A 27,470-nucleotide genomic window follows, 5' to 3' on the forward strand; every position below is an offset into this window, starting at 1 on the left:
ACAGTGTCTTTTCGGCCTTATGTTACCCGGCTGTCCCTCGATGCTCCATGTGCTGATGATATGGCTAAGGAAAATGTTTCCAATTGACATTGTACTGATGCCACGTGGCTCTGAGAAACTGCAGTTTTGCATGCTACTCAGAGCTCTGACGCCCCCCTTCCTTCTACTCCTCATAGCTTTGAATGTCACTCACTTTGCCACTGGATTCAAGCAAGCTGGGCTGAAGACGGCTGAAATGCCAGAAACTGGTCTTCGGTAGCTTGTTTCCGGTCCAGGGAAGGCATGGCTTGACAGTTCGGGTTGGACTGTTCCCATGTGGCACAGGGTCAGACTGATTTGCATATAGCCATGTCTGAACTGGACTGGCAGAGTGGGCTGAATAACGGTGATGGATTAAACCCAGATCTTTTGACTGGGTGTGAGTGTTTGATTGGTTCAGATGCTCCGTCCATTTCCACCCCCCCTTTTGTACCGCTTTTGGCCGCCGTAAGTGTGGCAGGGTATGCTCAGACATGTGTCCCTTGCTCACTTTGCCACTGGATTCAAGCAAGCCGGGCTGAAGACGGCTGAAATGCCAGAATCCGGTCCTCGGAAGCTTGTTTCCGGTCCATGGAAGGCATGGCTTGGCAGTTCGGGCTGGACTGTTCCCAAGAGGCACAGGGTCAGACGGATTTGCATATAGCCATGTCTGAACTGGGGTGGCAGAGTGGGCTAAAGAACGGTGATGGATTAAACCCAGATCTTTTGACTGGGTGTGAGTGTTTGGTTAGTTCAGATGCTCCGTCCATTACCACCCCCCTTTTGTACCGCTTTTGGCCGCCATAAGTGTGGCAGGGTATGCTCAGACGTGAGTCCCTTGCTCACTTTGCCACTGGATTCAAGCAAGCCGGGCTGAAGACCGCTGGAATGCCAGAAACCGGTCCTCGGAAGCTTGTTTCAGGGAAGGCATGGCTTGGCAGTTCGGGCTGGACTGTTCCCATGAGTCACAGGGTCAGACTGATTTGCATATAGCCATGTCTTAACTGGGGTGGCAGAGTGGGATAAAGAACGGTGATGGATTAAACCCAGATCTTTTGACTGGGTGTGAGTGTTTAATTGGTTCAGATGCTCCGTCCATTACCACCCCCCTTTTTATACCGCTTTTGGCACCATAAGTGTGGCAGGGTATGCTCAGACGTGAGTCCCTTGCTCACTTTGCCACTGGATTCAAGCAAGCCGGGCTGAAGACGGCTGGAATGCCAGAAACCGGTCCTCGGAAGCTTGTTTCAGGGAAGGCATGGCTTGGCAGTTCGGGCTGGACTGTTCCCATGAGGCACAGGGTCAGACTGATTTGCATATAGCCATGTCTGAACTGGGGTGGCAGAGTGGGCTAAAGAACGGTGATGGATTAAACCCAGATCTTTTTACTGGGTGTGAGTGTTTGATTGGTTCAGATGCTCCGTCCATTACCACCCCCCTTTTGTACCGCTTGCAAGAGGTTGGACACAGTCAGTCCCACGGGCAAGCGTTGCATGAGTTTTGCTCTCCTGCAGGGGTTTTGTTGCTGGTCCTGGCCCTGCAGCTAACCCAACAGCCATACACAGTGTGGGGTTGCTTGTGTACAAGGGGCTGGGCACAGGGCCTAATAGCACACCGCATGCTGCGCACGGCCATATGCTGTTCGCGATGAGGGGTTAGTTTCACGTTTGGTAATAAAAAATTACTTTACATTTAAAAAATCCTTTACATTCCTGGAAAAAACACAAAGTTTAAAGTGACCTTAATGTTAAGAACTGAAATTATATCTTACTTTACACTAAAAAAGCCTTAGAAATACACTGACAAAATAAAGGTTAAAGTAACATTATATTTAGGTGAAAATTTCACAACACAATTTTTTTAACTTAAAAAAACACTGACATTCACCAGTTACAATTACCTTTAGTACCTATAATTTGTGCCCTGAAGTAACTATAACTCATGCACTTGCTATGCACTGTTAATTACTTCATATATCACATCACCCATAACATGTTCTATGACACCATTGTTGACATCACTGCAACATCTGAAATGACGTCTTTGATGACTACACTGTGCAAGCATGGCGGGGGCGCAAGTTTGAGTTACTTTAGGGCACGAGTTATACTTACTAGAGATAGTACTATTATACCTTACTTTACTGGTGGCTTAGTGGACTACTGTCGGGCCTATGTTAAACCTTCAAACACAGGTTCAAATCCCAGTTGGTTCACTCATTCTATCACCCTTTTGAGGTTAATAAAGATTTCTATTGAGTTTTGTAAGAACACACATCTGTTATTCAGCACCAAGGTACAGTTGGATGAATGTGTGCTTTACAAATACTTTTGTTATATTAACTAAAACTGTTGAATTTTAGTCTGTTTTAGATTTCAAAATGTTACTTTAACCTTTGTGTGTTCAGTGATTTTCTAAGGCCTTTTTAATGTTTTTCTTGCAGCATTCGCTTTAGACCCATTATGTTCTGAAGTGTCTGCGTTTGCCAGTGATATCCTTACAAATGCAATGAATCACTAAGGCAACAGTGTCTTTTCGGCCTTATGTTACCCGGCTGTCCCTCGATGCTCCATGTGCTGATGATATGGCTAAGGAAAATGTTTCCAATTGACATTGTACTGATGGCACGTGGCTCTGAGAAACTGCAGTTTGCATACTACTCAGAGCTCTGACGCCCCCCTTCCTTCTACTCCTCAAAGCTTTGAATGTCTCTGAACATCTCCTCGCAGCGCTAGGGCCATCTTCCACCTCTTCATAGCTCTCTCTTTTTTTTTGGGCAGTTTTATATGGCGTGAACTCGACCCACAGGTATTGGAGCGCTTTACATGAGCACCAGTTACATTACACAAGGACGTGTTTCTTTTTGGTAGGCACAGGGAGGTTAACTGCCCGATTCATCATCGGCATGTTTTGCGAGTCTGTAATAGCGAATAATAAGGAATCGCTATTACAGACTCGCAAAACGGGATTCTTGTAGGAATCGCAAAATAAATTGCAATTCCTACACATTCCTTATTTGCGATTAGCAAATTGCTAATCGCAAATAAGGAATAACTACCCATTCATTCCTATGGGCCTAAGGCCTAAGGCCCATAGGAATGAATGGGAAGTTATTCCTTATTTGCGATTAGCAATTTGCTAATCGCAAATAAGGATGCGATTTCAAGGGTGCTAGGGGTGTCCAAAGGACACCCTGTAGCACCCCTGAAATGTAATCTACATTGGTGTTGCGCACACACATGTCCAAAGGACATGTGTGTGTGCAACATGCAACTTAGAGAAATGCATTTAAAAGCATTTTTATAAGTTTCCGCTATTTACCACGAGGTTTGACCTTGCGGTAAATAGCGGCCCGAAATTGCGATTTCACAATTTATAAATGGTTAATGAATTGCATTTAAGGAATCTCAAATAGAGATTCCTTAAATGTAATTCCTCGCAATTTAGCGAAATCGCAATTACCGATTTTTGCATTTGGGATGATGAATCCCAAATGCAAAAATTGCGCTCGCAAAGGGCTAGATTCTCAGAATCTGGCCCTTTGCGAGCGCAATTAAGCTTCATGAATCTGGCTGCAAGTGATTTGCCCAGAATCACAGGATGTGAGAGACTCCCAGCTCCGAAATCGGCAGCCCTGACCGTTAGGCCACGTTCTCTCTGTCTTCCAGGATCCCAAGCTCTGGCTATCCTCCACCCCCTCCACTCCTCTTCTTGCTCCCCAGACTCCTGTGATGGATAGGCTTTGCTCCTCCCGCATCTCAGCATCTCTTCCCTCCACTGCTGGCTTTGATGCGCGGTTAGCGCCTCCTTTCACCCCTCTCCTCCAGGCTTCCATAAAGGAGGGTACCCCGGGCCCAGAGTGACGGGTGACCCTCCCCCACTCTCTGTTCTCCACTCGCTGCTTCCCGCGCTGATGGAAGGCGCTGCTCCACCCTCCCCTGGTGTCCCCCATTCCACCTCGGGGCATGATGGATGAGCGGTGCCTGCTGCTCAGAGACCCCCCTCCCTCCTGCCCGTTCAGCTCCTGTGCCCACCGCCACTTCCACATGTGGCTCCCGTGATTTAGCATCGAAAAATAATCTAGCTGATAAGGGAAAGTGGGCCAGGCTGAGAGATTTGTAGCCTTGTCACACAGCGCCACGACAGAGCAACACCCAGAGAGGACTTTATTAATCAGCGCAGGGGCAGGGAGGGGCTGTGGCATCCAGGGGGGCTCGGGAGGGGCCGAGCTTCAGGCAGGCAGCTTTCAAGGCCAGAAAAAGCATACGACAAAAGCTTGCAGTATATGCAAGGAGCGGAGGTCTAAGATTTCCATAGCTGACTTTGTGTTTAAGTTATTACTTTTCTCTCTCTCTCTCTTACTCTCTCTTCCTCTCTCTCCTACTCTCTCTCTCTTCCTCACCCCCTCTCTCTTACTCAATCTCTCTTACTCTTACTCTCTCTATCTTTCTCTCTCTCTCTTACTCTTACTCTCTCTCTTACTCTTACCCTTTCTCTTACTCTCTCTCTTTCTCTCTTACTTTCTCTCTCTCCTACTCTTTCTCTCGTACTCTCTCTCTTTCTCTTTCGTTCTCTCTCTCTCTTTCTCTTACTTTCTCTCTCTCCTACTCTCTCTCTTATCTCTCTCTTACTCTTCCTCTCTCTCTTCCTCTCTCTCGTTCTCTCTCTCTCTTTCTCTCTCTTACTTTCTCACTCTCCTACTCTTTCTCTCTTACTCTCTCTCTTACTCTTACTCTCTCTCTTTCTCTCTCGTCCTCTCTCTCTCTTTCTCTTACTTTCTCTCTCTCCTACTCTCTCTTATCTCTCTCTTACTCTTCCTCTCTCTCTTCCTCTCTCTCGTTCTCTCTCTCTCTTTCTCTCTCTTACTTTCTCACTCTCCTACTCTTTCTCTCTTACTCCCTCTCTTACTCTTACTCTCTCGCTCTCTCTTACTCACTCACCCTCTCTCTCGTTCTCTCTCTTTCTCTCTCTTACTCTCTCTCTTTCGTTCTCTCTCTCCGTCCTTCTGTTTCAGGGACCCATAAACCCTCACTCTTTCAGACACTCCGGGGCATAAGTGTATACGCTGGCCTTAAGCCACCTTGTAAATATGGAGCATGGCTTTGCGCCACAGTGACGTCATTAAAAGTGACATTCCTGTGGCGCACTGCCCTTGTAAATATGCCCATCACTGTCGCAATTTCAACACTTATGCGGCATCAACGCACACAAACCAGCATTCACAATGGTTTGCGTAAGCAGTGGCAGGGAAACCTGCTGACGTGGGTACTGCTGACGTGTACCCCCAGAGCACAGGGCGCTGTACTGCAAGGGGCCCCCGTGGGGTGCAGCAGGAGATGACGTGCTGACATGTACCTCCAGAGCACAATGTGCTGTACAGCAGGGGGCACCCCATGGGGTGCAGCAGGAGATGACGTGCTGATGTGCACCCCGGGACCCCACAGTGATGTGCTTCGGAAGAGCACTCATTCTGCAGCTGTGAGGAGGAAGCAACGTGGGACCACTTGGTGGCGTACAACTGGGGAGCACTGTGTGCTTTAGGGGATCACAAAGCGCCTGCATCGGGCAGAAGTAGGCGTGACTCCAGGAAGCACTGCGTGTCACGCAACAATCAGACCACACTGTAGTTAAGTGTAAAGGCAATTTTATTAGAACCAGGCTGCACCAACATAACACAAAATTACAACAATGAACAACAACAAATCTCCCCCCCTAAATCACTCCAGCTTCATACACTCCAGACTCTCCTTCCATTTCACTCCACGCTACATTCCGTTCTTCATCCCTTTCCTCCAATCTCTCTTCGCATCCTGGCACTACTCTCATGCCACCAGTCGCCCCCATCATTCACTCCCCCCCCCCCACGAGAGGTGGGTGCGCCCACTGGTGACTCCCCCACCCCTCCCAACTACCACCAACCAGGGAACCCCCTTTAGGGCGGTTACCTGCCCCCCCCACTCCCAGGGCTCCACTGTGCATCTTTCGCCTCTGACTCATCAAGCATCCTGTGACACCATATCGCCTCGTTCCACAACTTGCTCACCACATGCCTCACTTCCATCATATAATAGGCATTCCCAAGTGTTGAAAGATGCACTCCGTCGTCCCTAAAAAGCAGTCCTTCCTCAAGTCGTATCCCAGGGTGGGCTATCACCTTAATGTCTCTGCCTTCACAAAAAATCCTCATAGCCCTGTTCAATTATCTCCAGGCTTTCTCGACTGCCCCCTGCTTGTTAGCCCCTTTCCAATTTCTCCTGGGAACAAATTCAGTCCATGCAATGCAGGTCCCAGATAATTTCTGTTTCATCACTTCCAGGTCCCTGTGCATCAGCTGCAAGAGCGCCAAACCCGACAACTGTACCAAGTCATTCTCCCCTAAATGAATGATCAACAGGTCCGGGCATCCTTTTTGATGGACCATCTTCGTGAGCCGGGGCAACAGTGCCCCCCCATTGCATCCCCCCTTTTCCCTACCAATGCACCTCATGTTGTTGTCCTCTGAGTCCCAGCTTACGGCCGTATACCTGCTGCTCTGCATATTTTGATGCCCAGTAAACAAAGAAATGCCCCACAATCCATCTCACTGTCTTGGCCCCTGGTCCGCCCACGCAACTTACGAAAGAAAAATAGTGAACATCAACCCCAAACACCCCGGCCTCCAAAACCCCAAGACCCTATTTTCTCACGTAACGTTCACAACACCTTGACTTCCACCTGCCAATCCACTGTATCCTGTCCCACGAGCAACCCAATCTTGCCGCTGCTGTCGCTGCCCAAATTCGAAAAGAGTGTGTCCCAAAACCTGCTGGATTCAAACCCAACCTGCCCACTGCCATACGCAAAACTGCCAACAACTGAGTTGCCGTAACCCTAGCCCCAGAGGCATGACAGAAAATCTCACCCTCTGCAACCCCCGTCCGCTGCACAAACACGCTCCACTCAGCCAGAATTCCAAAAACACAATGCTTCTCCCTTGCTTCATCCACTGTGCTGACCACTCCTCCGCGCACCACCTGCCATCCCATAAAATGCTAAAACCCACTGCCCCTGCTGCATCCGAGTAGATCTGAATTTGCCAAATCATCCGCTCCTCCACAAAGTCTAGGGACACCCCTGAACTCAGATAGGAAAGTCAGCCATGTCCTTAGGTCAGCCCGCACCCCCAAGGAGATCCGGACCCTGTGATGTGGTAGGATGGCCCCCGACATGCCGAGCCGTCTGCAGAATTTTCATCCCACCCTAACCACCCTGCATGCAAAGTTCAGAAATCCCAGAAGCTGCTGCACAGCCTGCAACGTAATCCTCTTTTCCCCGACTGCTCACAAGAGGCATGCCCGGATTTCCTCCACCTTTGCCTGCGGGAGGCACGCCATCCACTGAACGGCATCCAGCTCAATCCCTAAGAAAGTCAAGCAGGAGCTGTCTTTTCTGGTGCCAAAGGCACACCAAAATGCGACGCCATCTCCTGGAACTGTGACAGGGCCCTGCAGCAAGTTCCTGATTGAGCTTCACCTACGAACAAGAAATCATCGAAGTAGTGTGTCACGACCCGATGCCCGCTAATCTGAGTAAAAACCCACTACAAAAATATGCTGAAAACCTCAAAAAGCGTGCAGGAAATGGTCAAGACCTTGTCCACATAAATGGCCCCTGCAAACTGCATCCCTAACAGAGCAAAATCCACCGGATGAATTGGAAAAATGCGAAACGCTGATTTGATATCGTATTTGGCCATTTCCGCCCCCGCCCGCTCATCCGCACCAAGCGAATGGCGTCATCCACCAACGCGTAGAGCACCCGGGAGTCTACCTAAGCAATGAAATCATTGAGGGACTGACCTTCCGGCCAAGATAGATGATGTATCATCCGAAACTCACCCTCTTCCTTCTTCAGCACTACTCCCAGTGGTGAAACGATCAAATGTTCGAGGGGCCACTCTGCAAAAGACCCGCCACCTTGCCTTCCAACACTTCCTTCTGCAACTTGGCCGCCACCACCCCAGGCAAGTCCTTCGCTGATTTAAGGTTGTCCGCCCATCTCCGCACCCTTGGCCCCTGGTAGCCTACTCTAAAACCCTCAGTGAAACCCCACTGCAATTTCAACTCCCCCTCCCTGTCCGGGTAACACGCGAGCCAAGGGGCCATCGCCTCCACCTTAACCGGTGTAGGGGTCTTTCTGAGCAGGCTGTCCCCTACCCTTCCCATTTGTGGTTCGCCACTGCTCCGAAGGTGTGGCCAATGTGAAACACTGCGTGACCCCATGCTTCCCCCTGCATTTAGACCATTTGTGCTTAAACTTACAGGGGTATTGCAAGCAATGACCCCTGTTGTAGCTTCAACAAGCACCGGTTGAGCTGGTGCCTGTTTTAGGTTGTGGGGCTGTGTGACCTGCGGGTGTAACCACTCCTCCCGCTCCAGACTGGGCAGGCCGCAATGGAAAGGACCGATAGGGAACCGGTAAACCGCTCGCCGTTTTAGTGGAAGCCGACGAGTGCTTCAACGCCATCCACTGCATCCATAGTTCCTGATCGATTTCACCCCAGGGTTTCTCGGGGTCAACACTGACTCTGGCACTAAACTCCTCGTCATAACTCAGCCACGCAAAGCCCCCAAACTGCAACTGAGCCTTCATAATAATGTCCATGTACTTTAACAGTGGGATAGCCCTATCCAAATGTTTCTTACAATATATACTTGCATATATGAGGAAAGCAGACGTCCAGTTTTCCATATTCACTGGCACCCTGGGTCGCCTCGTCAGTTCCCATTCCTCTTCCTTAGAGCCCTCCTTCGCCTGCACCTCCCTGTGCAGCAGCTTAAATACATCTACATACTCATGTTTCCAAATTTTGCCCTTAATCTTCTCGGATATGTGTGATCCTAGGGGCATTGCCAAACCCATATAGGGTAACTTCTTCTGCTTCTTATCCTCCTATTTACCATCCTTGTCCTCCTTCCCCTCTTGCTTGTCCTCTGCTCCATCCAATTTGTCAGTTTGTATCCCCACCGTAACCACCTTCTTACCTGACGCAGCGCTCCACACCCCAATCCTTGAAACACCAGCCCCTTCCGCCCCTTGGTAATGTAATGTAATGTAATGTAAAAATGTAATGTAAAAAATATTTCTAAAGCGCAACTAACACCAGACGGTTTCTTGGCGCTCGAGCACAAGGGGGAAAACATTCCACAGAACAAAAGGTGTTAGTGATAAACATTACAGAACAAATGAGTTTTAAGAAGGGACCTGAAACGAATATAGGAGGAAGCAGATCTTATACCTAGAGGGAGCGAGTTCAAAAGGGAAGGGGCAAGAAAGGAAAATCTCAAACTGCCGTGTTTCTTGCGTTTAATGACTGGAACCTTAAGCAAGGCAAGATGGGAGGAACGGAGGTTGCGGGAGGGAACATAAGGGTGTATTAGTGAGGAGATAAAGGACGGACCCGTTCCGGCAAGGGACTTAAAAATAGTGCAGCCTAGTTTAAATTTACAACGCTCGGACACGGGAAGCCAATGAAGGGACTTTAACAAAGGACGGACGTGTTGGTGCCTGGGTTGATGATAGATGAGACGCGTAGCCTGGTTCTGAAAAGCTGTAACGTCTTCATTAGGTATGCCGGGATGCCAGCATAGAGAGAATTGGCGTAATCTAACCTTAAGATGACTAAGGCTAACAGAACTAAAGTAAGGGCCTCAATGTTCAGAAAGCGGGCAATCTTGCGGATTTTCCGCAACTGGAAAAAGCTGGAAGAGACTAAGGCATTAATCTGGGGCTTCAATGTGAGATCATTACTAATGATCACCCCCAGACTTTTTGCTGAGTCAACTGGACTGGGGGGGAGACCCAACCTCGCTGGCCAAAAGGTGGATTTCCATGGGTTGGCAGCACCCCCGACAAGAACCAGCTCAGTCTTGTCGGGGTTAAGTTTGAGGTGGTTAGCCCCCATCCACTCACTGATGTGGCATAGGGTTGACTGAAAGTTGACAATGGACTGGTCCGAGGAGTCAAAATTGAAGACCAGCTGAATGTCATCTGCGTAGTTAAACGCGGTGACATGGCTGCCTCGCAAAGAACAAATAAGGGGGACCAGGTATAAATTAAAAAGAAGGGGGATAAGGAGGAGCCCTGCGGGACACCACAGGTCAGTTCGACCCTGTCCGCAGTGAACTGCGAAAGCCGGACCGCCTGGAGGCGATTGCTTAAAAAGGAGCGGATCCAGTCAAGAGCCGTACCCTGAACGCCAGCCTCCCCGACACGGTCGACCAGAATATCATGGTCGACCGTGTCGAAGGCGGCCGACAGGTCCAGGAGCACCAAAACCTGACTGATGTTAGAGTCCGCTCCTCTTCGCAGTTCCTCCATGACTGACAATATAACAGACTCCGTAGAATGAGAGGGTCTAAAACCAGCCTGTTGGGGGTCAAGATATTGAGAATGCTCGACGAATGAGCTCAAGATGTTGGTCACATGAGACTCAAGAATTTTGCAGAGGTAAGGAAGAAGGGAAATGGGACGGTAATTGCTCATGACCGAAGGGTCTGCTGTTGGTTTTTTTAAGATAGGGACGACCTCTGCAACTTTAAATGAGTTGGGAACTAGGCCAGAGGAGAGAGACTTATTCAGAAGCCCCAAAGGGGGGAGCGGACAGGCTGTAAAAGCCTCAAGAAGAATTTGGGGGAGACAACAGTCAGTGGGGGACCCAGAAGCAACCTTATTTAAGAGAGCTAAAAATTCTTCCTCTTAAATAGGAGGGATCTGAGTCAATTGCTGAGGGTTAGGAGAGGACAAGGAAGAATTAAGCATAGGGGAAGGGGAAGAACCCGCAAATGAAATGCTGTTTTTAATGTTGGCAATTTTATCCACAAAGAATTGATTGAGGGAATCGCAGAGCGCACAAGAGGGAGGGGTTTAATGGTGACCCTATCTGGATGAGACAGCTCCTCCACAATGGAGAAAATATCTTTAGTTTTGGAAGCCGACTCAACAATCTTTTTGGAAAAATAAGAGGTCTTTGCAAGTAGGACGGCTGCTTTATACTCTTTGAGCAGAGACATAAAACGCAGTCTCGTATCAGCAGCATAGCCTCGTCGCCAGCGGCGCTCGGCTTGCCCGAGACCAAGCTTTACGCCTTTAAGATCTTCAGTGAACCACCTTTGGGCATCGTGCAGGTGCTTGAGCTTAATCTGCTTGAGAGCTGCAACAACGTCACTGGCTAATTCGAGCCAGTACGTAAGGGTGGAGGCTTGGGCATCAATAGAGTCAGAGGTGGAAGGGATTGAAGTTCTAAGAAGGTTGACAAATTTACTAAGGTCAGCTCTATTCCAGTTCCGAGCCGAAAGGTTACCCTCTCCTGCACTCCCACCGATCTGCACGCCTTCTTCCTACCCAACTTCTGGCCCTCCTCCCAGGCAGCCCACCATTTGCCCTCACCTGTCAAGTTCGTCTGCGCCACTCCCGGTCGTCCTTCCGAGCTGCTGGTTTTGGATGTCGCCCCTTTCACTTTGCCAGTCTTCTTCCGAGGAGCCTGCAAGACACCATGTTCACTGTTGCTCTGTCCCCTCTCCCCCGTCCTGTTCACGTCATCCCTCACCTCCCCTTCTTCCAACTCCTCACTCTCTGAACCATAATCCAGCTCTAACGCCAACTCATCATCCACCGGCTTCCACACCACCTTTCGAACCGCTCTTTTCACACCTTTCTGCACTTGCACACCACATCCAAAACCACTCTCTACACCCGCCGCAGTTGCCCGATCCCGCGATGGAGGGAGAGCCGCTGCAGACTCCCCTGCTGCTTCAAGGCGGCATCCTGAGGCCGTCTTGCGCCCCGCCGAGCCTGCCACCCCTCTGCTGACCTCCGCCAGCTGGGAACCCCTCCTACCCCCCAGGTCGCTCCAACCTTGGCCGGCTCTGGCATTGCTGGGCCTCACTGCCGTCCTGGCCGTCCCTGCCTGAGCAGACCTAGTACCCCTACCCCCAACTGACGCACCTCGTGCCCTACCTGCCCTCTCCTTATCCATCTGCTCAGCCCAAAACTCCTCTTCTGAAGTAGGCATAGGGGGCCCCTCCATCACCTCCTCCCAGTCAGCCCCAGCCCTGATTACTTCCAATTCTCAGGACACCCCCGCACCGCACGGCCCCCAGCTGTGTGTGTGCCCCCTCGTGTGCCCTAGCTGCTGCTCGCAGCCTCGTTCTCCCGTTTCTGCCTGCCTCCCTAGCTGCAGCCTCACTGTACTGTCCCCCAGCTGTTTCGCTTTAATTTTGTGTTAACTTATAGTATTTTGTGCTGCATTCTGTTTCAAATTGTTTTATTGTGTACTAGTTCCCGTTCTGCCGCCAGCCCCGCTCTCCGCTTCCCGCCGCCGTTCTCGCTGCCACGCCTCCTTTTTCCATGTCCTCCCCGCTCCCGCCTCCCAGCTGCTCCTCCCTCCCACTTAGCCTTAAATGGCGACCGCACGGACACGCAGCGGTCACGCGCAGTGGGTGCGCCGATTGTGCGCCAAAGGCGTGCCAAAGGCAAGCCCGTCTGTGCCCGTCCGCGCCTGGACCGCGCCCAGCGCCAGAACCCCTGGCCCCCGAAGACGCCTGCCCACAGGACGGACCTACAATGCCGCAACCCTCAATGCACTCAATGCCGGCCGAACCCACGCCTGCTGCCGAGCCACCCCGAAACGCACCTGCCAAGCCTGCAAGTTCACCTGCATCCAGGTCTGCACCGCACCCGCCAAGCCGAGCACCCGCGGCAACCACCTAAAGTGCATCCTGCTCAACACCCGCTCCGTCCACAGACACGCCATTGAACTCTGGAACCTGCTCGACACCACATCACCAGACGTCGCCTTCCTCACGGTAACCTGGATGAACACCTCCTCAGCGCCCGACATCGCCATCGCCATCCCGGACGGATACAAGATCATCCGGAGGGACCGCGTGAACCAGACTGGAGGAGGCATCGCCATCATACACAAGATCACCATCCGCATCACGACCGACTCCAGCGACACCTTCCACGCTGCCGAGCACCTCCACTTCCAGATACACACCGACCCAAAGACAACCCTCAGAGGCACCCTCGTCTACAGACCCCCGGGACCACGAACACAATTCAGCGAAGACATCACGGACTTCATCAGCCTGCACGTCCTCCCCTCCACGGACTACATCCTCCTAGGGGACCTCAACTTCCACCTGGAGGACAACAAGGACCGCAACACCGCCGCCCAGCTGGACAACCTCGCAAACCTCAGACTCAAGCAAATGGTCAACACCCACACTCACTACGCAGGCCACACGCTTGATCCTGTCTTCTCATCCAGCAAGCACATCACCTTCAGCCACTCTACCGGACTTCACTGGACCGACCACAGCTGCGTCCACTTCAGCTTCAGAAGAACAACGACCCACCACCACCCGCAACAGGCTCCTCACAGGAGCTGGAGCAAGATCACCGCCGAGCAGCTCACCACCTCCCTCAGCCAGAACCCGCCCGCAAGCACAACGTACCCCAACGAAGCAGCCCGCAACTACACAGAGCGGCTGACCGACTGCGCAGACGACCTCGCGCCACTGAAGAACCCTCCCAGCAGACCCAGAAGCAAGAAAGCCACCTGGTTCACCCACGAACTCAAGGACTCCAAGAAGAACTGCTGCACCCTCGAGAAAGCCTGGCTCCTCAACCAGACCACAGACAACATGACCACCCTCAAACAAGCCACCCGCAAGCACCACCAGCTCATCCGCACTACCAAGAAGAAAACACTGAAGGAACAACTAGACAACAACGCCCACGACAGCAAGGAACTCTTCAGCATCGTCAAGGAGTTCTCCAACCCCAGCACAGGCAACCACGACATAACTTCTTCTCAAGACCTCTCCTTCGACACCGCCACCTTCCCGGAGAGCTGGAGGCACGCCGAGCTCAGCGCCCTACTGAAGAAACCAACAGCGGACCCACACCGACCTCAAGAACTTTCGCCCCATCTCGCTCCTCCCTTTTCCTGAAAAAGTCATAGAGAAGACCGTCAACAGACAGCTTGCCACCTTCCTCGAGACGAACGGATCCCTTGACCCCTCGCAGTCCGGTTTCTGAGCCAACCACAGCACCGAGACCGCCCTCATCGCTGCCACCGACGACATCAGAACCCTGCTCGACAACGCGGAAACAGCGGCCCTCATCCTCCTGGATCTCTCCGCAGCGTTCGAACGGTCTGCCACCGCACCCTAGTCCAATGCCTGAGCAACACAGGTGTCCAAGAGAAGGCTCTGGAATGGATCATCTCGTTCCTCGCCGGAAGAACACAGGGAGTCCGCCTCCCCCCGTTTCGATCCAAGGCCACCGAAGTCATCTGCGGCGTACCGCAAGGATCTTCACTCAGCCCCACTCTCTTCAATGTCTACATGAGACCCCTTACAGCCATCGCATGCCAACACAGCCTCAACATCATCTCCTACGCTGACGACACCCAACTGATCCTCTCCCTCACCAGTGACCCGGGCAACGCCAGAACTAGCCTACACGAAGGGATGAAAGACGTTGCCGAGTGGATGAAGAACAGCCGCCTGAAACTGAACTCAGACAAGATGGAAGTCCTCATCCTGGGGCCATCGCTCTCCGCCTGGGACGACACCTGGTGGCCCCCGGCCCTAGGCAGCGCACCCAAGCCAACAGACCACGCATGCAACCCGGGCTTCATCCTGGACTCCTCCTACTCGATGACCAGACAAGTCAACGCCGTCTCCTCATCATGCTTCAACACCCTATGCACGCTCCGTAAGATCTTCCGATGGATCCCGACTGAAACCAGGAAGACGGTCACCCAGGCACTCGTCACAAGCCGACTGGACTAGGGAAACACCCTCTGTGCCGGAACCACAGCCAAGCTACAGAAAAGACTCCAACGCATCCAGAACGCCTCCGCCCGACTCATCCTGGACATCCCCCGACGCAGCCACATCTCCGGACACCTGAGGGACCTGCACTGGCTCCCCGTCAGCAAGAGAATCACGTTCAGACTCCTCACCCACGCACACAAGTCCCTCCACGACCTGGGCCCCAAGTACCTCAACGACCGCTTGACCTTCTACATGCCCACCCGCCAGCTACGTTCGACAAGCCTTGCCCTCGCCGCCGTACCACGCATCCGAAGAGTCACCGCCGGAGGAAGATCCTTCTCCTACCTGGCGGCCAAGACATGGAACTCCCTCCCCACCCACCTCCGGCTGACCCAGGACCATCTCGCCTTCAGGAGACAACTCAAGACCTGGCTGTTCGAGCAATAGCAGACCCCCCTTCCCCCAAGCGCCTTGAGACCCTCCGGGTGAGTAAAGCGCTATACAAATGCTATGATTGATTGATTGATTGATTGATTCTGCCCACCAAGCATCTGCTTCCTGGACCCGCCGCCTCTGCTCCTTGATCTTGGACTCCAAATCCATGGCCTCCCATCTATTCAATAATGGGGGGCAGTAGCCCCTAGGCCCTACACCCTGCATACTCCTCCAAGGGGTGGCCACCTCCGGAAACCCCACACCCCCCGGCCTGACCTCCTCCCCACCCTCGCTGACCGGCCTCTCCCTTGCCCCTTGACTGGCCGGGGTACTGGCCCGGGGGCCACTGATAGGTCCAGGGGGCACGCACCCTCCCCCATGGCCCCGCCCTCACGTATGCCGCCTCCTCTCCATCACTGCCCACCTCCCACTCTGCCCCTCCCTACCGACCCCCCTGGCCCTCAACCACCCTCAGGAACTGCCCCCACCAGCCCCCCTTCAACCACAGGCCTGCTGCTCTGCCCCACAGCCAAAACCAAACTTTGGTCCTGCTCTCGCTCCCGTGGGGGCAGGTTGCAATCCTCCCGGAGCGGCCGCCTCATGCTGCCCTGCCACCGCCGATTCGAACCATGGAGGCAGGGTCTTGCGCCGGCCTCCACACTGCGCTCCTTGGCCCCCGGCGCTCCGCCCCCTCCCTGACGCGCCGCGGCCTACCTGCGCCGGCTCCTCTATGCAGGCGAGCACAGCGGCAGTCACCCTCGCCGAGGCCACCCACGGGGCCCTCTCCAGGCCTACCCACGCTTGCTCTAACACCCCCGGCTGCAACAAGTCCTCCTGCCCCGCCCTCCTTATCACTCGAAGGGCCTCCCGCACCACCTCCTGTGAAACCCCTGACATACCGCTACTCCACAGTAACGCCGACGCCACGAGCCAAAACCACCGACCAGTGGCACCGTCGAGACCGCAACTCCGTCGCCAGCAAATGTGCCCAGAAACTGCCGACAACCCGCCTGACAGCGTTGCGCCTACCCCTGAAAAACACCTTCACCTTCTCCTTCAAAACTATTCCCACCCAGCAATGCCAGACTACAGGAAGTGAAAGTCCCCTCGCCTGTAGTCTTATAGCCACCGCCCAAACCACACCCCGGGCCCTAGCCTGGCCCTTCCCTGCGCAAAAGACCCCAGGGGAAACTAGACTGCGTCTTTGCTTCCCCTGGGGCCCTCCAATCTGCTGTCCAGGGTGCAGGGCCGCTGGCATCACGAACCACTGTATTAAACCGAGCACATGCCACATGGGGTTGCGGGCCAGAAGCATGGAATGTAAAACAGAAGGAACATATCCCATGCCATCTGTGATCCCTCTAACCTGCCTGCTTGTGGCATATGTCTGGCAGTAACTCTCCACTCATTCCAGGGTGTATCGGGAACATACTGGTTTTGTTCAGGTTTATTCTGTGGCATTATACATTCCCACTTTCCTCCAGGGCACCGACAGCCCTGTCTGTTTCCTCAAGTGCGTTAGTCATAAATGGCAGTATGTCATCTGTGTAGAGTAAGACCATATGGTTTTCACCATGTTTAGTTATGTCTCTATTTCTTCCTCCATGCCTCAGTACATTTGTGAGAGGTTCAATCCCAGTGCAATAATGAGTGGTGCAATGTCTCCATCAATATGTCCAGTCCATTCAATCTACCACTGAGAATAACATAGCAACACTTTGTCTATATTCCAGTGCTTAATTTATACTGGTGTTTACCGGGGCTCGATACTGGCAGTTAATTCCAAACACTGACACATATTTATGATGACTCTGTGTGTCTATTTTTCAGCAGAATCCACAGTGCAGCATTTATTTCAAAAAGAAAAATCAAGCGCATAGTTAATGCTGGCACTGGCGTTCAGTAGCAGTGGCAGGTGCTGTTATTAGATCTGAAATGGACTCCTGTGAATTGTTTGGGGCCTGGCACTCATTTGTTTAGAGATTAACCACTGATCATACCCTAAAGAGCTGGAAAGGTACCACAGGGGACACCCACACTGTACTCCCATGGCATATGCTGAGAAACAAATATAGGACAATTGGCTTCTCCATTGCCTCTGCAATGCTACTCTCTCCTTTTGCATAAAATGGTCGCCTGTAATTAGGCTATCTGTACCCTCCCCTCCTTATGCATGACTGAATGTTATATAATAATCCAGGCGATCATTTGTGAGCGTGTCATATGGCCAATCCTGCATTTATTGTTTGCAGGTCAAGCCAGGTGTACATCCTCTCGCCTGCTTGCAGCAGCTCATCCAGCTAACCTCACCCTCCAGTACATAACCATCTCATCTCCTCCAACCCAAAGGTACCGTATAAAATTGGAACAACTAAATCCCCCAACTTCCCCCGCCCCCAGGACTGAAAGGCAACACCCACTAAACATTAACCAATTAAGTGCAGATTACTGCTTCACACCAATGTCCGCTATTTGGATTGAACGTGCAATACCAGAGGGTGGTGACAGGGCTTTAAGTGGGATGAAAAAATGGGGAGCGTCTCTCAAAGGGGCGTGGCCAACGTAATTAAGGCTTTAAAACACATAAGTTAAAATCTGTGCTTAGCATAGTCTGCCACCCATTTTGGTATTTTGCTGCTTCTGTCCTTGCATACAGAGATATAATACAAGTAACATTACACCTATAACAAGCCAGGACTATTGGCTTTGTCAGTGGTTGTTAGTTGCGTAAGTTAAATAAGCAACATTTATAGATTTGCTGTTTAGTATATGTATCAAGGACCCCCTGAATAAACAAATTCTAATTATTCCTAGGTCAGGGACCAACATCATATGAAAAGTAACAACCTAGGCAATTACAATTAGCTTGTCATATAGAAAATCCACAGAGAGGAAGGAAACAGGTATAATTCACGTTCTGTTGTTTATTAATAGTTTCATTTAAAAAAAGAAATAAAGTACATATTATATACCCAAAAATATATTCCTCTGTAACAGTCTATCAATATACTCCAACAAAGAAATATCAGTCACAAATTTATACAGAAACAGTTAAATTGGGAAATGAATTAAAATTAAAATTAAAAAGTGGCACAATTCAGGACGCGCGTTTTGGCGACCAGCGCCTTCTTCAGGAGAAGCCACGTACTACCTACAACTAAAAAATAATATATAAAAGATATCATATAACCATCCAAACATTAAGTTACAAATACATTCTCATTACAATATTAATTTTAGAACTTATCAATGTTTATAACAAACCATTCTCACCTCTCTTTATATGACAAGCCATCATAGAATTACGATAAAACAAAATATATTCACCACATTTTTATTTAATTGCTCATTTTCAATATGGACCACCATGAAATGATAGATGCAGAAGGCAAAATTCTTTTCATATAATAGACTAGCAGCCCGTCCCGACCTTGTCCGGGAGCAACAGGCAGCTTTCCCGCCCCCCGCCCTCCCCTACATTGTCCCCTGCCCGTCCTGTCCCCCGCCTGGCCTGTCCCGTCCCCCGCCTGCCCCGACCCCCACCTGCCCCTACATGAGTGCCCTTACCTCCGCCAGCACTGCTCCCGCCTGTCCGCTCGCACCACCACTCCTCCCCTGCGCCATGTCCACCGCTCCTCCTCCGCCGCCGGTCCTCTGCTCCTGACGTCACCGCTCCTCCCCCACGCCATGTCCGCCGCTCCTCGGACGCCGCTCCTCCCCGTGCTCCTAACCTGACCACGCACGTCGCGGCCAGCGCTACTTTTGAGTGACTATTTTCTTTTTTTATGTAAAATTTGAAATAACATTTATTTTTTAAATTTATGTAGCGTATAACCATCTACACACCCTGCCGATTTCAACGGTGTATTGGGTGTGTATATTGGCGCAGTGGTTCCCGAGTTTACCCGCCACTAAGCCTGAAAGTTTCTGCTTTATTATAGTAGTATAGATATAGATTTATGATCTGAAAAATGTTTGTATATCTTGCCCCAAGTGCAGAGATTTGACCTCTATGTCATACGACCCAGTCTTTCTGAGGTGGATCTTTCCCCACAGCACAATGGAAGGGGAACAATTTGTTAGAAGGGTCCTATGCTTAAAAATATTTTGAATAAACAATTCAAAAAGGTACTCTTAAATATACCGATGTTGCATCCAAGGCCACCTATAGCTCTGAGTATTTTAGCTGACAGAATGGCTGGCTGCATAGAATGCTCGGCTGCCGGATGCAGTGTTCTGGGGGATGAAACCTGGCAAGGCATACTCAGCCTTCCATCCTTCTAAGGTCGGTTGAGGGATTACCATAAATAGGGTAACAATAGCATCTGTTTTTTTACATTAAGAACGACAGGCCAGAATAGTGAGTACCTAACTGAAAACCATGTTATGATTAGTAAACCAGTCGTCACTTCACTTGTAAGCGCTCTCGGTTTAACTCTTGCTTGCCCCAGCCCTTTGCCTTTGACCTCCCGACTTCACAGTAGCTACCCCAGACTACAAACCTCGAGTTCCCGCAGTGCTTGAATATGCTTCCTATATTTCACTTAGTTCACACATTATCTCATGAAAGAAAGCTGGTTAGCTTGACAGGCGCCACCTTTCGCTGACCTGTTGCCCTGCATGCACGCACACGCACTGCCGCTCATAAGGAGCACAGCTGCGGCATGCTACAACAGGCTCACTTCAGCCAATAAATCTTCAGCTTTAATGGACCGGAAAATGGCAGGAGGCACGTTGTCTGCTGTTACGTCACCTGCGTCTCTCTCTCTCTCAGGTAGGTTGCAAGCAAGGCATGACTAATTCTTTTCATACATTGCCTTCCTTCACGCTGAATCATTAGCAGCCCGTCCCGACCGTGTCCGGGAGCAACAGGCAGCTTCCCCGACCCCCGCCCGCCCCTACATTGTCCCCCGCCCGTCCCGTCCCATCCCCTGCCTGCACCGACCCCGCCTGCTCCTACATGAGTGCCCTTACCTCCGCCGGCGCTGCTCCCGCCTGTCCGGTCGCACCACCACTCCTCCCCTGCGCCATGTCCGCCGCTCCTCCTCTGCTTCTGATGTCACTGCTCCTCCCCCGCTCCATGTCCGCCGCTCCTCAGACGCCGCTCCTCCCCGTGCTCCTAACGTGACCACGCATGTCGAGGCCGGCGCTACTTTTGAGGGACTACTTTTTTTTTATCTAAAATTTGAAATAACGTTTATTTTTTTAATTTATGTAGCCTATAACCATCTACACACCCTGCCGATTTCAACGGTGTATTGGGTGTGTAGATTGGCGCAGTGGTTCCCTAGTTTACCCGCCTCAAAGCCTGAAAGTTTCTGCTTTATAATAGTAGTATAGACGAGGTTTTACAGAACAGAACGTGAATTATACCTGTTTCCTTCCTCTCTGTGGATTTTCTATATGACAAGCTAATTGTAATTGCCTAGGTTGTTACTTTTCATATAGATGTGTAGTTTATAATACTGAAAATGATTCAGTTCTGAAATGATGAGGCTGAAAGTACTATACCAAGTCTCTTTGAAGTTATAGCATGGGCAGTGAAGGGTGGTAGTGCTGAAGAGGTAAGACTTTTTTTTCACCCTGATGGTGAGGGTAAAAATGAAGAGCCCAATAGGGAACCGTCTCAGCACTTATTCCCATATGTTCTACAGTTGCACCCAAGCATCTCACAAAACAGCAGCAAGAGTATGCTGTTTCAGGTGGGCTGGGTTGGTATTGCATAGCCACTATTTTCTTCCCTCGTATCTGGCAGAGATTAGAGCAAGTCATCTGCATTCTCTGTGCTAGCTTTGCCAATGATTGTTCAGTATCTGTGGTATGGTTCAAATCGAGGTCTGTGTCTGAGTCATCTCCTGTCGCTTCAATTGATGCCTCTGAGGTGTTTTTGTCTCGCAGTCCAGCCGTGGCTGCCACAACATGCTCCCCCTCCTGTTGTTCTTCTCCCTAGGGCGCCTTCTCTCCTGCTCGATTTCTTCAGCTGTTATGGCTGACTCCGACTTGGGGGATATTGGTATCTTTACCCCCAGCCACATATCTCTCTGCCCAGTCCCAGAGGGTGTTCAAAGAATTTCATATCTCCTTCCCCTTCACCTTCAGTTTGGCTGTGAAGAGTAGGGTGTATTTCACTCCCAGTTCCCTGAGCATTCCTTCACTTCCAGGAATAAGATGCTTTGCTGCTGCACAGCTGCTGCACAGCTGCTGTACAATCTGAGAATATCACAGCGTTACTGCCTTCTGTCATGTAGGGTCAATAATTCCTTGCAGTAGGAGTGCAAGGTCCCTAATGTTGAGTGCTCTTGCCCCCTACAGCCTCAGAGGAGCACAGGATGGTGGTGACTGACGGTGCCTGGTGCGTCTTTAGAGCGTAAAATGTGGTAAGTCCTTTTCTCCCTATGGTGCGATTTCACAATCTAACTAGGGCTCCAGAAAATGCATGATGTCATAGTCCTCCTCCATCTCGGTGATGCCCTTTAGTCGTATATTATTGTTCCTAAAGAAGTCCTTCAAGTTTTTAGTATGGCCCTGCAGGTTTTGAGGTCTGTATTTGAGAAAGCAGACCAATGAGGTCCAGTATTTTTTTTTTCAATTCCTCCTTGCTAACAGTATTTCTGTCAGTGTCATTTCTGTTCGATGACATGCTTAGAAATGTTGCTTTGTTCATTGTGGAGAAGTCCCAGATCCATAACCACAGTATTGATTTTGTGCTCAAACAATGCGGCCTCTCAACCAGTTGCAAAGCTAGAAATTTAGTTCAGTCCCTGTTCATATACCTACACAACTACTAACCATCACACTCCTACAAGTGTAACAATTCAGACTATTTCAGGCCCCCAAAGCTATAAGAATTGCTTGGGCAGCAGGCATTACTCATTTCATATGTATTTAATGACTAAACAACTGTTGTTTTGGTCATCTCAAAAATACACAAACAGTGCCTCCACGTGCTAGAGTGTCATAAGTGCCTGTGCTGATAATTAAGTGCCAATGCGGAGAACCAGAAACCACTGGCTCAAATTAAGAGCTGCATCCATAGAGGGGTGTGTGTTTTGGGGATTCAGTGAAGCCCATCAGTGGTTCATTACATCAATTACAGGATGCATTGACCACGAGGGGGATCCTATGAGCTGTAAGGAGTCTGTAATCTGTGAGGGCAGAGACTCAATGACATTGATGGGTGGATTGGAACGGAGCTGTGTTCTCAGTGATACCTAAATTAAGCAAAGTGTGAGTACTGCTAACAGGGGAGAAGGTGGTCTAAGCAACCAGTTATATCAGGAGGATATGTGATTATTTATTGTGTCCGTGTGATCAATGACAACCTGGGGTTCAGGGGTTTTGTGTCCAGTAGCAAAGGGAGAGATATTTGTGGGCAGCTTCATTGGGAAGGGGGCTGCAATGATATTTTATAATAGTGTGAGTACATAAAGTTCCTTAACTTCAGAATATGTCACCTGTGTATGGTCTGGGTTAGGTCTGGTTCAAGTAAAATGAGGTGGCATTTCCTGTGTCTATACCAGACCATACCGTTTGCCACTGCTAGCACAGATATCACATAATTCCTCCATGACATAGGTATCCTCTAATACATGGGTAGTAGCAAACATTTTCCCGAGGCCCACAAAGTACTCTCTGTGGAATGCCCAAGGGCTACACCGATGCCAGCAGGTGCGAGGGTCGGGGTGTACGGGGATGTGAATCAGATACATGGTGTGGCGTGGACAACAAACCAAACCTTCATATGACTTCTGTCTGCCACTAATGCTCTATTCTCATGCACCAAGAATTAACATCAAAGTATTAACTTCTAATGAACAACATGAGAGGAAAGGAGGTACTCATGTGGAGGCTGAATTGCAAAATGTAAAACCCAAAAACCTGATATCAGTCCTGGCCTCCCCAGTTGACCAAATTGTGTGATATTAGGTAATTGGTTAATTTCACTGTGCCTTCTTTTTCTTTATTACCACATATGAGAGCCCCTTGAAATATACTAGTCCAGGATGTGTGTTGTACAAAATATTGTCTTTTCTTCATTTGAAAAACTATATTGTTGTACCATTTATATAATAACCAAGGCTACTCACATGGTGCACCTGACAAATGACTTTCACCTTGGTTCACTAATGGTATTGTTTTCAGAATGGGAGCAGCATGTATGTTTTCAAGATCATGTTTGAAAGCTATCACTTCTAATAAATGCCTCTCAATGCAGTGATATAATCGGATCTACTAAGGTAAAATGCTCAAGCATGTTAATAAAATGCACTTTTTTAAAGTTTGCTGAGAGTGTATCATGTTTTTACATGTTTAGTGCAAGATGTCTTTTAAATCACAGTTGTTCCTAAAGATAAATTGTCTAGGACACCTTCTTTGCTTCTTTACTGGTACTTTAGTTTATTTTGAAGGTTTTATATAGCGCTGGCTAGACACAGAGATATCAGAGCGCTTTACATTAGTATCACACCATAGTTGCAGGTTAAATCGTTACAAAGGTTACACAGTTATTGGAGCTTGGCAAACATAGTTAGATGTAAGGTCGAGACAAACAAAAAGGACGTATATGTAAGGGAAAAAGCAGGCAAGAGGAGAAATTCAGGGGAGGGGGTAGGAGCAGGGAAAGAAGACAGAGATTGGAGGAGGGAAAGAGTAGGGGAGGGTGAGAGACACAGCATGGAAAGAGGAGGGGGAGTGTGATGGGGACACAAACCGGTAAACGAGTCAAAGCTGCGTCCAAAGTCCAGTAAGCTGTGATCCCGAGGAAGTGGTATCATTTCCCCATCTCTGTTGTGAGAGGCTCCCTATAAGCAGTGGACTCTCTCAGAGGTGTCTCTGAGATTCCAAGGCCTACATACTGGATCCTTCCCCAGAAAGGGGAGAGGAAGAGCTTTGGCAAGGGGTGCCATACCATACCTCTACTGTGAGTGGCTCCCTTGGTGCTGTGGACTCTCTCAGCGGGTTCGCTGAGACTCCAGAGTATAAATATTGGATCTTTCCCCAACAAGTGGAGAAGGAGTGCTTAGTCAAAGGGCAGAAAAGGACGGGTGGCTAGGTGGTGTAGCAGGCAAGGGGAGAGGTTTAGGTGAGAGGGGATAAGAGCAAAGGAAGTAGACAAAGAAAGAAAGAGTACTAAATGGGAAAAGACAGCATCAGTTAGGGGGAAAGACTGTTTTCTCTCTGTGGCCATGAGTTTGCCCCATCTCTAAGGTAAAAACCTAGCACAGGCCATTCCAAAAGCTTTGCCATCCAGGACATGACACACACAGTTTGTAATTCGAATTCATTTTCACAATTCACAGAAGTTTATATTACGCTCCAGATGTTTCCATATTAAGTTCTTGGGAGTAGAAGATGAGGCTCAGAACTAACAGTGTTTAACCGATTCATCATCCAGGGAAGAGAGTTCAGAATCATGAGGCTGAGGAAGACGATCATGTGAAGGCCAACTCGTGAACCGCAGGGTTCTCTGTAGAGGACACAATAGTGCCATGTTGTGTTTCCCTGATCCTGACGCCTGCGCTTCTTTGGTGGCCGAGGGGGCAAAGTAAGAGGAGGCTCTATTTTTTGCTGTTTTTTTGGCAGCATAGATGAGCCCAGTCCCGTCCCAGGTTTATTTAGTGTCCAGTTTCTCCCTGCCTAGAGTGGTGGAAGGGTTTGACTTTTAAAAATGTGTGGTCACTCTGGGATCTGTTTAGGTGTCAGTTCTCTCTCCGTGCAGTATGACTCTTCCCCCTTGATGCTAAAGCACTCTGATGCCTCTGTCCGCTTCGCTATAGCACTATCCAAAGTCTTTTGTTTTAGTTCCTTGTTGGTGTTGTCCAAGGGACTGTGCTGCTTTTGGCGACCAGTGGTGATTGCAGAGGTCTCTTCCCTTGGATGTATTAACTGCTGTGGTTCCTTAGTCGCTTTTCGTGTTCAAATTGATCTGTTCTCTCGTTTTGCTCTTATTGGGGCCAGTACGCTCGCTCTCTGGATCTCGATGGACTGAATCAGGGCTGCAATCATGGGCCGGCGCTGAGTGCAGGACCACAAATTAGCTTCAGGGAACCTTGCCAGTGAGTATTGCTTCGGGGTTCCCAAAGGCGGGTGCTGTTGCCTAATTGCTTATGGAGCGTCTCCGCCGAGCGCCATTTTAAAGTCAGGCACCCAGCTTCAACTACTCTTTGCCGCCTCAGATTTTCCCGCCGATGGGCCCCCATTGACACCCAGACTCAGTTCAGGCCCTGACGTGGTTGTAACAGCAAGGGACTCCACAAGGGTTCCCCCGCTGGGTGCACTATTTTTATGTCAGGGGCCGTCACCCTCCGATCGGTCGCGCCTCACATCTCGCGCCCTCCACTCACCTTCACTACCCCGGTGGCGTCAATCTTCATGGGGGTGCTCCGTGGGGTATCAGTGTCCTGGGCAATCAGCGGTGTGCCGCAGGATCTCCCGCACCGATTCCTTGCCGTATGTTTAGCTGACCAGGAGTACGCCTCGAATCAGTCGCTGCCTGGTGCAGGTACTGCCTGTCACAGCCATTTCACAGCTTTTGGAATGCTCCTGCTCTGTCCAGTGAACAGCTGCCAAGTGCTGCTGTTCACCAGGGGGCGGCAATTAAAGGTCAGGGGGGCTGCATGCGGCCAACGGGCCATCATTTGAGTATCTCATCTCTAATAAAGGCACACATGCCTCTGTGAGGGAATCAGGGGAAATCCAGGGAAACAAGGAAGTCAGATTCCACACTCATAAATGATACACAATATACACAGGGGCAGATTTACAAGCCCCTTGCACCACTTTGCGTCACTTTTAACATGGGAAAAGTGACGCAAAAGTGGTGCAAGGGGCTTGTAAATCTGCCCTACAATTCCTTGGTATAGACCTAAGGCAAGATGACCAGAGCAGAGTTTCACGTCTGAACAGCATGCATAAATTCCAGCAAATCAGTCCATCCGAAATCACTGGCAACTTTCAGAGTCTGTGACTGGAAGTAGGTGAAAAAGTGAGGGATATATCTTGGGGGGACAGTAATTGTGTGCACATGAATGCGTTTGCAAGAAAGAGAGAGAAGACCTTCTGCCTAGACTGCCCTATCTTATTTGGTATCCTGGATAACTCACTCTTTTCCAATGATGATTACTTTCAGAGCTATTCACAAAGGTAACTTGCACTTGTGAGTAATTTACATCTGTAATTTACTCTTATATGATTGCTTTTCAACTTTTGGCTATTCACAAAATTCGAGTGTAAACTTACATGCCTCCACTTTCTGAAAATGAGGGTGGAGCCAAAGTAAGTTACTACTGACAAAAAGAATCAGTAGTAAGTCAAGCACCACACATGGCCAACCACTGATACCCTCCAGTAGAAAATAATTGAGGTGGGGACTTAATAAAAAACACTCATAGGAAATAATGTGAAATTCAATTACACCATTTCAAATAGTTAGAAAATATAAATCAATATAATTTAATGTTTAAAAAATAATCTAACAACAGTACATATTTATTATTGAATTGTAAAACATTTTAATGGTTTTTTAATTTAAAAATGAATGTAACATTATGTTTATAACAAACATATCTTTAAATTACTTTTCATGAATCCTATGCATCACTTTTAATAATTATGAATGCATAATGTTTTAAAAGTATTAATGCATGATGAAAAATACCTTAGGTGGGATATAATTTTTGATATACACTCAATTTCTTTTAATTTACATGTAATTATATTTAAATGAATTTAAGTTTTGATTCAAAATTCAAATTTATTATTTTGTTTTGTGTGTCAAATAAATATATATTTTTAATTTGAATTATTATTTAACATAAAATATTTTTATGAATGAAATATAAAGTTTAATAAACATGTTTAATGTTCCCTATACTTTACCGGAGGGAGATCCCCATCGCAATGCAGATTATGTCTAAGCGCAAATATAGAGAAAAGTAAAGACATTTATTTATCAAAAAATATATTGGCCGAAATGATTTTCTGTTAAATATAAATATAAATTCGTTTTATATATTTATTTTAATTGTAGAACATGTAAAAAATGCTACAGCACTATTTATGTAATTTTTAATTTCATTTTTAAGTAATCTAAATATATTCAATAAAATAAATACTATGCTTCTGAACTTTTCCTGTGGGGTAGTATTTCAAGTCCCTACCACCATCTTGTCGATGGGAGGGTGTTGCAGT

Source organism: Lissotriton vulgaris, unplaced genomic scaffold (assembly GCF_964263255.1).
Source record: "Lissotriton vulgaris unplaced genomic scaffold, aLisVul1.2 SCAFFOLD_408, whole genome shotgun sequence".
Classification (NCBI taxonomy): domain Eukaryota; kingdom Metazoa; phylum Chordata; class Amphibia; order Caudata; family Salamandridae; genus Lissotriton; species Lissotriton vulgaris.